Source organism: Lepisosteus oculatus, chromosome 14, assembly GCF_040954835.1.
Source record: "Lepisosteus oculatus isolate fLepOcu1 chromosome 14, fLepOcu1.hap2, whole genome shotgun sequence".
NCBI lineage: Eukaryota > Metazoa > Chordata > Actinopteri > Semionotiformes > Lepisosteidae > Lepisosteus > Lepisosteus oculatus.
The window spans coordinates 58,980,239-58,993,598 of NC_090709.1; the positions used below are offsets into that span (position 1 = coordinate 58,980,239).

The 13,360-nt window shown below is 47.4% G+C and overlaps 1 non-coding gene across 1 annotated transcript; it reads left to right on the forward strand.

Moving 5' to 3' along the window:
- On the forward strand, window positions 1–56 carry LOC138243809 (U7 small nuclear RNA). The gene has a single exon (XR_011192427.1). It is a non-coding gene; the product is annotated as a U7 small nuclear RNA (small nuclear RNA).
- The last annotated feature ends 13,304 nt before the right edge of the window (window positions 57–13,360 follow it).

Consider the following 13,360-nt stretch of genomic DNA (forward strand, 5'->3'; position numbering starts at 1 on the left):
GAATTTTTGCTCTTTTAGTATTTGTCTAGAAGGCTTTCTGAAGTCAGGAAGCCCATTTATTTTGTGAAAAAAGATTCTGTATTAATATTAATATTTCTCATACAACATAAATAGGGTCTTTTAGGAATAAAAAGATCTTGCACTTGGAAATCTTAATAAAGCTGTGTGCTTCCATACACTCGAGCAGTTTTGATTCCTAATATTTGACCTTAGGTGTGGGAACGGGTCTTTTTTGCCATTTGATTTCCAATTGATCAGCACAGTATAGAAAATAGACCCATAAAGCAACCTCAGCAGTGACAAATGTGCAAAAAGTGATCACTTGTTTTCGCCCGCTTTCAAACTGAAACCCTTTGGTGTGTTAAGAGACAAACAGACAAACGTGGCAAAGCAACCTGATAAGACCAGGTCCTAGAAGTCACTACTCAGTCAGTTACTACTGCCGAAATGCAAGCCCTTCCTCCAGCCTGAAGAAGTTGATCCTACATTACTCATGAAGAAGATGTATCTACCAAACCTCAGAGAGCTGAGCTGGATCACTCCAGTGGAGGGGGAGAGACAGAGAGGCACCAGGCTGCAGGCTGTGGACTTCTGAGTGAGCTGAAAAGGGACAGGTAGAAACATGTTGAATATTTAGTTTTACAACAATACCTTGAGTTTGGACTGCGATCAGCTTCATTTTGTATTTCAGCTGTGAAAATGCAATTTCAAAAATGCACGCCCCAGTCATGTTAGGTTCAAGTTACAGTTGCATCACAACTCAATACATTTGCAATTCACTTCAAATGTTGTTTTTGTTTGATCCAGTCTGTCCTCACCTAAAGGAGATATCGACTCAGTCTTTGGAATTTGTATATATATATATTTCAGTGATCCCTCAGACATTCCTTCTGTTTTGTAATTCAATTTCTCTTTTAAAATTCCTTCCCCACTTCTAGGACCTGCAGTTGCTGAACTCCACAATGGCTTCTATTGGAAAGTCTGTGACTGAGACCAAGTAAGTGTTCACTTTTTTATGAAACCATTATTTATTTTGGAGCAATGAGCAATTCTTATATAAATACAATAAAATCATTATGCTCAAACTATGAGAGAGAAAATTAAGGATAATTTAAGAAATCAGTCTTAGCTTGTTTCTATACACAGATGGTATTATTTATTTTCAAAAGAACCCCACGAGGATTCCCCTGGTGTGCAAGATGTGCCTGAATACTTTTGATCAGCTTCCTGCTCACTTGAAGAGGGCGTGTATGAAGCACGCCACGGCAGAAGAGATCAGGATGGCCTCTCAACAGGCGGGGAAGGACATGATAAATCACCTGAAGAACATCGTGGATTACAACAGAATAGAGATCGTGTCTGGCGAGGCAAACAGGGCAGTGGTTGTAAGACTGCTGGAGTCCTTGGCATTAAGGACTAAATATACTAAACGTATGATGCTAAAATGTTATTTTCACATATATTAATGTAATAAATGATTGCTTATGCTTTATGCACTACTTCACTGCTTCACTGCTCTATGCTGTCTGGAAATAAATCCTCAGACTGCTTACTGCCCTGGGCATGTACCAATAAATCCGAATGCACATCTGAATCCCAAACAGAATCTCTAGTAAAATATGATCATTTGTGAAACAGGCAAATGACTGTCTCAGGGGCCCATTCCTCATTCTCAAGACACATGTATGTAGTACGTACACCATGCATTGAGCAATAGGGACTGAAGACACCACAGGTAAGGTTAGAAGTCATTCTGAGGTGCCACATGTGAGGGATACAGCTAGGCATCTGAAATGCAGGGTTTGAGAGCCCTTTCAGGAGCACTGCATCCTTTGAGACAGACCCGTGCGTGTTAAACAAATGATCATTTCTTTCAGCATTAGGGACTAAATATACTAAACGTATGATGCTAAAATGTTATTTTCACATATATTAATGTAATAAATCATTGCTTATGCTTTAACAACAAATCTAATTAAAATAAAAGCTTAAGTTTTGTATTTATCTTGTACCATAGAACATGATTTTCTTTGTATTTCATGCCCACAAAGTGTCCAAATGTTCTATGATCATTTCTTTCAGCATTAGGGACTAAATATACTAAACATATGATGCTAAAATCCTGAAAAAAGGATGTGCTCCATCTCGTCAGTAGATTGGATTCCAAAACTGATTTGGGTCAATATACATTACCTTTGAAGATAAGGTACAGTCTACTGTAGGGAACCATCAACATAGAAAGCATTGGCCTTCCCTGGGGGGCAGGTAGGTGCAAAAGATAAACCTTTTTCCTATCTTTATCCTAAGATAAGTGGCCAAGCTCATCATGTTGCCATAGTAGACAAAGTTCTATAAAATGTTAAATAACTTTTAAAAAAAGCATTTTGGTCTTTCAGTACTGTACAAGGTTAATTAAACTGTCCCTGGTAATGCAAAGTAATTAGAAGCATCCCAGAAACTTTATCTCTAGAAACATTAGCTGTTTTATATCATGTAATTTAGTGTGATGTTGTCAGAATTCAAGGACATTATCACACACAGAAATTGGTTCAGTTAAATCTAAAAAACACAGCTAAACATGGGTTTAAATGTAAAATAGAAGTCTTACCTCTTGTCAAAAGATTTAATTCAAGAAGTGAACCTCAGATCCTTTTTTAAAAAAAGTAAGTTCAAATGAAAATGATTGTTAAAAACTGGGCTTTCAATAAATGACAAATTTAATCTAATACTGCTCTGATCATGGTAGCAGGAAGGTGTGAAAATTACTCTGTACCTAGGAGTATTTTGATCCCGAGTTCTGAATCCCAAACAGAATCTCTAGTAAAATAGGAGGCACTGGACTATAAATACCCATCCATGTTATAACACACTCACCAAGGGTTTTTTAGTTTAACTCTGAGCTTTGAGAGATTTAATACCTATGGTACCCATATTCATCCTTTATTTAAGGGAAGTACACATCCTAGACACACAGGAAACCCTCTTGCCCCAAGGGAAGACCGGTACTTTGGATGGTAATGATTGAACCTGGCTTACAACAGACATCTTTTGAAATGGTAATTCTTTCAGGTGGCTTGGCAAACTTCCTGCCCCAGCTAAGACAGGTACTTTGGATGTTAATGCTTGAGACTAGACATCTTTGGAAATGGTAATTCTTTCCGAGGGCTTGGGAAACTCTATTTCTTTGAATGCACCTGCACTGTTGAATATACTTTAAACCCATGCTTAGCCATGTTTTTAAAATTAAATTATAACGATTTCTGTGTTTGATAATGGTAGCAAAGGCTTACTGGATACGAGTGTCAAGTGTCGACACGAGTGTGAGCAGCGTCGATTCGAGTGTGAACAGTGTCAACACGAGTCCTGTTGTTCAGTACAGTGTCAATACGAGTGTGAACAGTGAGTCCTGTTGGTCAGTACAGTGTCAATACGAGTGTGAACAGTGTCGACACGAGTGTGAACAGTGAGTCCCGTTGATCAAAAAAGTATCAATATAAGTGTGAACAGTGAGTCCTGTTGTTCAGTATAGTGTCAATACGAGTGTGAACAATGAGTCCTGTTGGTCAGTACAGTGTCAATACGAGTGTGATAAGTGTCGACATGAGTGTGAACACTGAGTCCTGTTGATCAAAAAAGTATTAATAGAAGTGTGAACGGTGAGTCCTGTTGTTCAGTATAGTGTCAATACGAGTGTGAACAGCGAGTCCTGTTGTTCAGTACAGTGTCAATATGAGTGTGAACAGTGAGTCCTGTTGTTCAGTACAGTGTCAATACGAGTGTGAACAGTGAGTCCGGTTCTGTACAGTGTCAATACGAGTGTGAACAGTGAGTCCGGTTCTGTACAGTGTTAACTCATTGAATTCCCTCTTGCTCTGCACAGTGTTACAGGTGAGAACACGTGTTTTATTCTTTGCAGAATTAACACAGACAGATACTGCTGTTGAATACTCCACAGTCAACAAACCCCGAGCCGCACAAAGTGAGGATCTTTTACTTCTATCTATTAAACTAGCAGAAATAAAACATCATGATAACTTCTTGCTGCTCTGTCCAGTTTAAACACAAGTGTGAACATTTGTAATAATAGTGAGTCCTGCTGTTGTGTACAGCGTGAATACAAGCGTGAACAGTGAGTCCTGTCATCTGAACAGTGTCAATACGTGTGTGAACAGTGAGTCCTGTTGTTCAGTACAGTGTCAATACGCGTGTGAACAGTGAGTCCTGTTGTCTGTACAGTGTCAATACAAATGTGTGAACAGTGAGCACTGTTGTTTAGTATGGTGTTAATGTAAGTCTTATCCTGTAAAGTATAAGTAAACATAAGTATTGACCTGTATCCTGTTCTCTACAGACATCACACTACCCAACAGTGATGTGGAGTACGCCACCGTCAACAAACCGAGAGCAGCACAAAGTGAGGACTTTTTTAACTCTTTACCACAGTATAGAACCCACAGGAGTAATGAGAAGGACACTAAAAACAACAACACTGATAGTGAACAAGAGATTTTGAACAATACACATTCTAGTCAGATTTAAATACCCACAGACCTGACCATTGGAAGTAGTAAAAAAATGCAAATTATTTATTTTCTGCGTGCAGGTTTTCTAAGAATTGAAGAAAGGTTAAAAACGAGAGAACGCCATTTGGTTTTTCAAGCCTGTCTGGTAGTTAGTGATTAATTGGACCCATGATTTAATCCACCTGTATCTGGAGAGAAGCCAGGGTATCGGCATCAACAACAAGGCTGGGCAGCTTGTTCCCCACCCGCCTCTGTGTAAAGACGCGTCACCCATTCTTGGTTTTATTTTCACCTTTCACTATACGTGAAGAATTCCAAAAGGTGCACAAATGCTCTGGAGCTATTCTGTGGTTCGGCGATGTCTCTGGAGCCTTTTGTCACAGTGTGCGACTTCCCTGTGTGTCTCCCCGAACACAGGGTCTGACTGAAGGGGCACTGACCTGCAGGAATGGGAGGAGACCGAGCTGGGACGGTTCTGCCATGTCAGCTAAACTCTGGACCCCGACTTCATCTGCCAAAGAAACAGCAGCGTCAATTAACTCAGCCAGCGAGTTCAACTGTCGCCTCCCTTCTCTCCATCTCTGTGTGTCCCATCTCTTCATAACCCGTCTCCTATCAATCCTACTGTGTTTCATTTACTCTTCCTCACTCTGTCTCCTGTCCGGTTGTCTGCACTTAAAACTGAGGTATTTCCTGTGATCTCCTCTCTCTCGCTGTGTCTCCTGTCCTGTGTGTTTGTTACTGAGGGATTCTCTGTGATCTCCTCTCTCTCTCTCACTGTGTCTCCTGTCCTCTGTGTTAGTATGTTTGTTACTGAGGTATTTCCTGTGATCTCCTCTCTCTCACTGTGTCTCCTGTTCTTCATTGTTTTAATTATTTTTAAATTAAAAATAATTTAGCTCATTCCTCTCTCACTCACTGCGACTCCTATCCATTCTGTGTTCAGTTCCTCTGACTTGCCTCTTGCATCAGCGCTAGCAATATCAGGCATCTATTTAATTTAAAATGATTGATCTGTCACCTTGATAGTTCGATCTCGGCTACAGTTAGCATAGATGGCACAATTAAAAGGACGATGAGCTCAACATCTGTGCGCGTCTAATTAACTGAACCGTACAGAACATCCTGCCTCAGCTAGTCTCTCGCTGGCGGGGTCGCCCATCGGCTAGGCCACGTCTCCAGGAAAATCTGCGGACTGGACACTGCGGGAGGGTGGGGCTGTGTTTCCGCACGAACGCCGGAAATCACTCAGGATCTCCAGAGAAACTCCTGTAGCCTTACAGCATCACAGTCACAGGCCTCAGCATTGCAACTGTATAATATCAAACGCCCAGACACCCTGAGGTGAGGCCGACCAGTCTGAAGTATTACCTGTAAACACCAGGCACACTGGAACCTGACTTCATCGTCCACTTAGCGCAGAGGTGGGGCGGACAGTCAGATTTCTGGGGAGAAAAAAAACAACACCAGGAATTTAGCATACTGAAAGGATCATGGAGTGATGATCTGGCTGAACCCGCTTGGCTGAGGGCTCCTGGCCAGAGGACGAGGAGGCTGGGACCCCCCCTGCACAGCGAGGAGGAGTGACCAGGGGGGGCAGCTACACAGGTGGAGACGGGGTGGGAGAGGGACGCGTGGGAGAGAGGGGGATCACGTGCAGTATTGACAGCGTTTCAGGAGAGGAGTCAGGAGTGATTGCTAAAATATCGACAGCCGAGTCTGACCGAACTAGGGTGTGGCCATCCCTCTCGAACTTTCATCACAAACTCCTGTCTTCCTGCGGTGTCTCTGAGGAAGCTACCATTTTTCACTGGCTAATAAGAGGTGGAAGAGGTGTTAGTGGGACAGCAGGGGGGCGCTCACCCTGCGGTCTGATACCCCAGTATAGTGACGGGGGACACTATACTGTAAACAGGCGCCGTCCTTCGGATGAGACGTAAAACCGAGGTCCTGACTCTCTGTGGTCATTAAAAATCCCAGGGCGTCTCTCGAAAAGAGTAGGGGTGTAACCCAGGCGTCCTGGCCAAATTTCCCATTGGTCCTTACCAATCATGGCCTCCTAATAACCCCCCTCTCTGAACTGGCTTCATCTCTCTGCTCTCCACCCCACTGAGAGCTGGTGTGTGGGGAGCGTTCTGGCGCACTATGGCTGCCGTCACATCATCCAGGTGGGGGCTGTACATTGGTGGCGGTAGAGGGATAGCCCATTCCCTGTGCAGCGCATTGAGTGGGGTGTCCAGAAAAGCGCTATATAAGTGTTAGCAATTATATAGCTCAGCCCCTCAGTAGTTGAGATCTCTGTTATACCCATCTAGAAACATGCAATCAGCATGTTATTGCTGAAGCAATAGTCACAACATTATTCCACACCTGGGTGAGAGGCGGGTTATGATGACAGTCATGCTTTCTACACCTTATACTGAGCTCAGAAATGGACCGGGCGGACATCTCACGAGCAGATCCCTCCGCGTATAAGAAAGGCAACTTGTCTCTGCAAAAATACCACGGATTCACATCCAAAATATGATAAAAAGGCAAAAACCCCACACTTGGAATGCCAACGTACCCTACAAAGGAAACACGGTTTTAAAACCAACTTGATTTTCCCCTGGAGAAACCTTTTTATGGACACACATCGCATCTATTACACATGTATAACTAAATATAAAGATAAAACTTAATATAAGAAGTCATGACATATCACACATGACGAAGTCTGGTCCAGAATAAACAGTTTACACTGACCCACCTTTATTTACCCTGGTCACTCACTTCTATTAACTGTTTAATTGGGTAACAAATGAATATTTGTTTCAATTTGGGATCTACACCTGGGAGCCCTGAAATGTTGGCCAGAGGGGAGAACCTGATATTCAGACGTGAGAATATATTATGATGTTGTTTTTCACCTGTCTAATCAAAGCTTGTTCAAAAATTATCTGATTATAGGACACACGAGTTTATAATCATACTCATTCCACCTTTTAACCCCGTATATATGCACAATATGAAACGTATATACACTAAATCTCACGTGTGACTCCCATAATATACATTTCTTTACGAAAATTAGGAACACTTATTACAATTATCAACCCCCCATGACGAGGCAATATTTCATACCTTTGTTTCTTTGTGGGTTCAAAGTTCTGTCCTGTCGTTTCACACGTAATGTTTTGGTACTTATCTCAATTTTCCTTTGCAATTATCTCCAAGATCATCATCAACTTTTTGTAAAACTATGCACAACTGATATTTAAAGAAAGTCCTGTACCAAAACGTCTTCGTAGGGAAAGACAACTTTTTTTTCCTTACGTCAGTCGCTACACGGTTACTCTTAAAATCCATTCATCGCCTTAAAAAAAAAAGTTTCGTTTTTTATTGTGGTTCACTGACATTTCTGTCACAATTCTGAGGGACCCCAAATAAAATTCACTTGCCGGTATAAAGACGCCGGCGAGGTTAAGACAGCTATCGAGCCACCTGCGTATCTAACGGACGTTTAAAATAAAAAAAAATGGCGTGTAATGTTGCGAAGGGCTACTGTTTTTTTATAGTTTGTCGATTGTAGGGGACGTGGGCCGCGACAGAAATACTGGTCGGGTGGGAAAAGGTTTATTGATGGTTTATTGTACCGCAACGGTCACAATTGACTCACCAGCAAAGATGGCGCCGAGGCCACATCGACTCCCTCCCGCCCTGCCTCGCACCGAAGCTCGAGCTGCGGAGCGCGACGCCGAACCGCCAGTCCGCGGGCGCGGGCGCCGGATATAGACCTCATAAACCCTTCCGAGGCGCAGGAATTATAGATCACTGTAGTTTCTTCTGGACCCGGGTTAGGGACAGTGTGCCCTCCGTGAGAGTCTTCTGAGGAAGACAGTGTCTCATGGGTGTCCAGGCTGGGTACCATCTGTCCATCACAGGTCACACAGACATACACACTCACACACCCTGGACAGGACACCAGTCCATCACAGGACACACACACACTCACTCACACACACACACACACACACACACACCCTGGACAGGACACCAGTCCCTCACAGGACACACACACACACAACCTGGATAGGACACCAGTCCCTCACAGGACACACAGACACACACACTCACACACCCTGGACAGGACACCAGTCCATCACAGGACACACACACACCAGGGCCAGTTTTCCCAGAAGCCAATTAGCCCAAAAGCCTGTCTTTGGACCCGGAGAACACAGGGAGAACATGCAGACTCCACACAAACAGTTACAAAAGCCCGAAAAGTGGTTGACGTTTTAATTTGGCAATGCCACGATGGATCCCAGTTTTTTTTTATTTTGGAGGCCAAAGAGGACAAAAAAGGAAACGTCCGGAGTCTTGTAGCGTGAAAAGGGTTAAAATTTTGACTTAAGGAGTTGGCCATCGTTATATTTCGCGAGGTATAATACAGGGGGAAAAAGAACATTTATATTTATCAATCTACTAGTAATACTGGGTGGATGTCACTTTCCCCAAAGTTCAGTGCCTCTCTCTAATAAAGTAGAAACGCGACATTAAACTCCGTTCGAAACGGGAGAAATCACCAGGACACAATACAACTGACGCCCGGAACAGAAAAAAAAAACTCCTATTCCCATTTGTAAATTTGTGTTTTTCCCGGTGTACGCTTCTCTTTCAGAGACAGTTTCTCTCTGGTGTTGTTTTGCTGTTGGAATAAATGCCGAGGTGACCCTTCTGTGTGGAGTCTGCGTGTTCTCTCCAGCGGGTCGTTTCCTCCACCGCAGGGGCTGGTCGAACCGGGGTCTCCCAATCGTCACAGAAGTGTGTGTCGTTTTGGGTGGTGGTGCGGAGGGGTGCATCGGGGATACTGCGCCCCGAGGGGGTGGCCTTTCACCTTGCTCCGGACGATGGGAGAAGACCTGTACCTTCACGAGTCCGGGTTGTGAAAACTTCTTCTGGCAGTTCAAAACTTCCTGGGGGAATCAGGCCAGGACACTGGGGTAACACCCCTACTCTTCTCCAGAGACACCCCGGGATTGTTAATGAGCACAGAGAGTCAGGACCTTGGTTTGACGTCTCATCCGAAGGACGGGGCCTGTTTACAGTCCAGTGTCCCCGTCACTATACTGGGGCATCAGGACCCACACAGACCGCAGGGTGAGAGCGCCCCCTGCTGGCCCCACTCACACCTCTCCCAGCAGCAACTTTGGGGGGGGGGGGGGCAGGGAAAAAACCAAAAGCTAAACAGATTTTTTTTTTTTTTAAATGTATTGATGCTTAACAAAAGGTCATCAGTCCAGTCTGGGGCCCCTCAGCTTCAGTCCAGTGCAGTCTGGGGTCCCTCAGCTTCAGTCCAGACTGGGGTCCCTCAGCATCGGTCCAGCACAGTCTGGGGTCCCTCAGCTTCGGTCCAGCACAGACTGGGGTCCCTCAGCTTCGGTCCAGTCTGGGGTCCCTCAGCTTCGGTCCAGCACAGACTGGGGTCCCTCAGCTTCGGTCCAGCACCGTCTGGGGTCCCTCAGCTTCAGTACAGCACAGCCTGAGGTCCCTCAGCTTTGGTCCAGTCCAGTCTGGGGCCTTTCAGCTCCAGTCTAGTCCAGTCTGGGGCCCCTCAGCTCCAGTCCAGTCCAGTCTGGTGTCCCTCAGCTCCAGTGCAGTCCAGTCTGGGGTCCCTCAGCTTCAGACCAGCACAGTCTGGGGTCTCTCAGCTTCAGTCCAGCACAGACTGGGGTCCCTCAGCTTCGGACCAGCACAGACTGGGGTCCCTCAGCTTCGTTCCAGCACAGTCTGGGGTCCCTCAGCTTCAGTCCAGACTGGGGTCCCTCAGCTTCGGTCCAGCACAGTCTGGTGTCCCTCAGCTCCAGTCCAGTCTAGTGCCTCTCAGCTCCGGTCCAGTCCAGTCTGGTGTCCCTAGGCTCCAGTCCAGTCGTCTGGTGTCCCTCAGCTCCAGTCCAGTCCAGTCCAGATCTTAGCAGGCACAGAACCAGGAAAGGAACCTGGAAAGAATATTGTTATTGCAGGTGTGAGGGACATAGACACAGACGTCACCATGACATCAAACAGCAAGAGGAGACTCCTCCTTGAATCACAGACATGACCGGGCGGCACCCCCCTGTCTGCTCACCTGCCCCTCCTCTTCCTCTTCTTGTCCTTCCCGGCAGCCTGCTCCTCTTCTCCCTCGCTCTTCCTCTCCTGAGCAACGGTCTCCCCCACCTCCATCGGCTCGTCTTGATCTTCTGTCTCCACCGACACGCAGCTCAGGGACATCAAAAAGACGCATCGGCGCTTCTGAAGCAGAGACAGGAGAGTCACGTTAAGAGTCGGACTGGACACTCCAGTACATGAACACTGCACTGAAAGAGAGAGGGGTTCATACAGACACACTGACTGGACACTCCAGGACATGAACACTGCACTGAGAGAGAGAGGGGTTCATACAGACACACTGACTGGACACTCCAGGACATGAACACTGCACTGAGAGAGGGGTTCATACACACACACTGACTGGACACTCCAGTACATGAACACTGCACTGAGAGAGAGAGGGGTTCATACAGACACACTGACTGGACACTGGACAGGAGTAAAGAGAGGATCAGAGCATTACCCACCTTCTTTTTCTTCTGTCTCACAGGAGGTGGTGATTGGACCTCCTCCAGCTGGAGTCCGAGGAGGGAGAGAGGGGGCAGGAGAGGGACAGCACAGGGAGAGAAAGAGAGAGACAGGTGAGTCAAGTGTCCCAAGAGCACAGAGACTCTGCTGAGATCACACTCGCAGTGAGTGAGCCTGGGTGTAGCCCACTAATACTGACCCACTGGACACCACAGGACAGAGAGGAGGAGGAGAGAGACACACTGAGGACAGAGAGGAGGAGGAGAGAGACACTGACAGACAGGGCTGAAAGAGACAGAGACAGAGAGGCAGGGACAGGCAGACAGCAGGCCGAGAGAGACACTGACAGACAGGGCTGAAAGAGACACTGAGACCCAGGGACAGACAAGACGGCAAAACTCCACCACAGACAGGACAGGAGGCAGGGTGGGACCAGCACTGACCTCCTTCCTCTCTCCTGCCGGAAGAGCTGTCTCCACCTTCTCTTCCTCCTGCAAGTCAAGAGACAGGCTGAGAGAGAGACGGGCTGGCGGGACATCGGCGAACAGAGCTGAAGTCAGAGAGCAGAGGAGACAGGCCCAGCTGGGACAACGCAGGACAGACAAAGAGACAGACAGGGAGACACACGGAGAGACACAGGGAGAGAGACCCAGCTGGGACAACGCAGGACAGACAGAGAGCAGGGAGACACACAGAGAGAGAGGAGGGAGGGATACCCAGCTGGGACAATGCAGGACAGACAGAGAGCAGGGAGACACACGGAGAGAGAGAGGAGGGAGGGAGACCTAGCTGGGACAACGCAGGACAGACAGAGAGACAGGCAGGGAGACACACGGAGAGACACAGGGAGAGAGACCCAGCTGGGACAACGCAGGACAGACAGAGAGCAGGGAGACACACGGAGAGACACAGGGAGACAGACCCAGCTGGGACAACGCAGGATAGACAGAGAGCAGGGAGACATGGAAAGACACAGGGAGAGAGACAGGGAGAGAGGGACAGACACAGAGAAAAAGAGAGACTCAGACAGAAGGACAGAAAGACAGAAAGAGAGAAGAACAGATGGACAAAAAGACAGAGAAAAGGACAGAAAGACAGAGAAAAGGACAGAAAGACAGATGGACAGAAGGACAGATGGACAGATGGACAGAAAAAAGGATAGAGTGATGGATAGAAAGACAGAAAAGGACAGAAAGACAGATGGGCACCGCCCGGGGCAGCAGGGGGGGCTCGAGGGGCATGGCGGGGATGAAGGGGGGGCGGCGGGGCGGGGCGGGCAGGGGCCTGAGGGGGCCGGAGGGGGGGGCCGGGGGCGGGGAGCGGAGGGGGCTCTCGGGCGAGGAGGGGGGGGACACCGAGCGGAACGAGTCGGGCGAGCCCGAGCGGGACGAGCCGGGCGACCCCGGGAGCTCCAGCTGCAGCTCGGCCGCCCTCTCCAGCTTCTGGACGAGCTCAGGGACACACGAAGACACCACAGGATTCTGTCCAGCGGGGAGAGGGGGAGACACAACGCAGGGGGGATGAGGAGCAGAGACTACGCCTGGACAGGTGAGTGTGTACACTGTGTCCAGTGAGAGTGTGGACAGGTGAGTGTGTACAGTGTGTCCAGTGAGAGTGTGGACAGGTGAGTATGTACAGTGTGTCCAGTGAGAATGTGGACAGGTGAGTGTGTCCAGTGTGTCCAGTAAGAGTCTGGACAGGTGAGTGTGTACAGTGTGTCCAGTGAGAGTGTGGACAGGTGAGTGTGTCCAGTGTGTCCAGTGAGAGTCTTGGCAGGTGAGTGTGGACAGTGTGTCCAGTGAGAATGTGTCCAGTAAGAGTCTGGACAGGTCAGTGTGGACAGGTGAGTTTGTCCAGTGTGTCCAGTAAGAGTCTGGACAGGTGAGTGTGTCCAGTGTATCCAGTAAGTGTCTGGACAGGCGAGTGTGTCCAGTGTGTCCAGTAAGAGTGTGGACAGGTGTGTCCAACAGTAAGAAGCTGTCTTACCCTGTAACCCAGCTCAGGGGTGTTAGGGGGTGCTCTGTCTCCTCCCCAGATCTCAGCTTCAGGCCTGCTGAAATGCCGGACCACTAGGAGACGCTGGAAACGAGGACACAAGACAGAGGTCAGGTCCACAGAGCTCACTCAATCACTACAGCAAGCAGAGACCTCTCGGCCATCAGGACTGTGGGGGTCAGTGTGGGGAGCTGTAGGGTATCGGGGGTTTAGGGGTCAGTGTGGGGAGCTGTAGGGTATCG